This window comes from Dipodomys merriami, unplaced genomic scaffold, assembly GCF_024711535.1.
Source record: "Dipodomys merriami isolate MVZ:Mamm:240054 unplaced genomic scaffold, mDipMer1.0.p SCAF_808, whole genome shotgun sequence".
In the NCBI taxonomy this organism is placed as follows: Eukaryota; Metazoa; Chordata; class Mammalia; order Rodentia; family Heteromyidae; genus Dipodomys; species Dipodomys merriami.
The window spans coordinates 198,422-201,187 of record NW_027206411.1 but is presented as its reverse complement, the minus strand read 5'-3'; positions in this window follow the sequence as shown (position 1 = coordinate 201,187).

Genomic DNA, 2,766 nt, shown 5'->3' with positions numbered 1-2,766 from the left:
GCACTGCCAAAAGATTCATCATGATGTAAGAAGCCCATCAATCCACCTGTTTTCCTTTGGTGTGAAAGTCCTGGGTCTCAGTGAGGATGGAGAATGCTATATAGGCAACCCTATAGCCATGGAAATAGGTTGTCATCCATGTCATCACAGTTATATGCCACCCAACTCAAAAAAAATACACAATACATCCATAAATATGACACAAAATAAAAAGAATTATTACACTGAATGCAAGATGCATACCACACCTGTAGGTGAATAGAGATCCTATGTTTAAAAAAGGTGAACTTGTTATTTCGTCTAGTGCTAGGGCTTCAAATCAGGCCCTGGACCAGTCCTGGCATTGTAGTATTTGAGGATGGTGAGCTTCCCCTTCTCCCACAGTGCAACAGAGCTACCTCATTTCAAATCCCAGCACTGACAAAAGTTTCATTGTGTTGTCGGAAGCCAGTCATTGCACATGTTTTCCTCTCCTGTAAAAGTCCCAGGTCTCAACTAGGATTGAGAATGCATAGGCAACCCTATAACCATGGGAACAGGTTGTCTTCCATGTCACATAGTTATTCCTGTCACCATACTCAGTAAAATACACAATACCTCCATGAATTAGACACAAAACAAGGAGAAGAAGTGCACCAAATGCAAGATGCTGTACACACATGTATGTAAATATAGGTCCTATGTTTAAATTATGAATTTAAGACTATTTTGGCACTCCCTGAGACTCGATATCAGGTCCTGAGAACAGCATATCTCCTTCGTTGCTCACAGGCTGGTGTCCTCACCTTGACCCTTTCCCAAATTGGGCCTACTAGGCTCTAAGTTCAAATATGAACCCTGCCAAAAGATGAATCCTCATGTGAGAAGCCCATCGATTCACCCGTTTTCCTGTCCTGTGAAAGTCGTCGGTCTCATCTAGGATAGAGTATGCATAGGAAACCCTACAGCCATGGCAATAGGTTGTCATCCATGTAAGCACTGTTGTATCTGTCACCATAATCAGTAAATTACACAATACTTCCATGGACAAGTCAGAAAATAAGGAGAAGTACACCAAACGCAAGATGCTGTCCACATATGTATGTAAATATAGATCCTATGTTTAAATAATGAATTTATGACTATCGTGGCCCAGCCTAGGGATCAATGTCAGATGATAGGAATGGCCTAACTCCTTAGTTGCTCACTGGCTGGTGTGTTCACCCTGAACAATTTTCCATTTGGTCCTGCTAGGCCCTGAGTTCAGATCCCAGCACTACTAACAATTGGATCATGGAGGAAGAAGTTGAGTGTGAAACCTTTTTTTTCCTCTGAAACTCCTGGGTATCAGGCATGATGGAGAACACATCTACAAATCTAGATGCCATGTGATAGGATGTCATCAATGTAATAAACAGAATCGGTGTCATCATAGTAAAATCAATGGTAAATAAATGAATAAAACAAAAATTACAAGCAGCAACCTTACCAAACGTGTATGGAGTGAGCATCCATAGGTAAGGACAAATCCTGTCTTCACAATGTATATAAATAGTACTTTTTCCAGGGTTAGGGTTTGAAATCATTCCTAGAGAACAGGACTGACTTTCTTATCTTCAAGTACAGAGAGTTTCCCTTCTTTCACAGTGGTCCAGATTTACTCAGAACCTGAGTTCAAATCCACATTCTGGCAGAATAAACGGGGTGAATTGTAGGCCAGGGAGCTAATTTCTTTTATTTATTTATTTATTTATTTTGCTCAGCAGTGGACTTGAACTAAGGTCGTGGCAACTCTGCCTCAGCTTCGATCATCCTATGCTGGGGTTCAGCCACTGGACCCACAGCTGATCCTGGGATCCTAGAACACCAGGCCTTGTGTGGAAAAATGCAGTGAGATGGCCTTTTTATGTTTTCTTCCTATGCACGTTAACCCGCCCCCCGGGTCTGAATGACACTGTAGCAAAGGTACATCACCTTGCATTGCTGAAAGTTGGCAGACTATTGGGGAAGACATAGACCCACGGGGCAATGTAGGCCCTGATTTCTAATCCCCCTCCTGACACCAACCAATGGCAGGAGATCCTAAGAGACTCCTTCCCACCCATAGGAATAACAATGGAATATTATCAATGTTACGGTTGAATGATTTGATCGTGAATGATGTCTCTACAAAACTGGACAGCATGACTTCAGGAGTGTGATTTTATTTAATATTTATGAAGCATTAAAATAATACTATTACAGGAATGCAATAATTTCAGACACTGATTGATTTACTTAATAGTTTGTTAAGGATGATAACAATAACATTAATTACATGGAGGCATAATAAATTGGTAGGAATGTAGTCTATATAACTGAATAATGCATAGACATCTCTAGCACTCTATCAAGATATATACTTATTAGCTTACTACCATCTGTATGTCAATCTGTTCTTATTTTGTCAACACCTGGGGCTCGATCTCAGGTCCAAGGAACTGCCTGTCAGCTCAATTTGCCTCAGGATGGCATGCTGACCCTCACCCATCCATGAATTGGGTCTTGTAGGCTGTGAGTTCAGATGCCAGCACTACCAAACAATGAATCGTGGAGTAAGAAGCTGATGGTGACATACGTTTTCCTTTTCTGTGTAAGTCTTGGGTGTCAGGTATGAAGTGGAATATATAGGCAGACCTATATCCTATGTAATCTATTTAATCACTATTCTATATGTCATAATAGTCAATAAAATAAACAATCAATACATGAATAAGACTAAAAATAACTACACTGAACGCAATATGG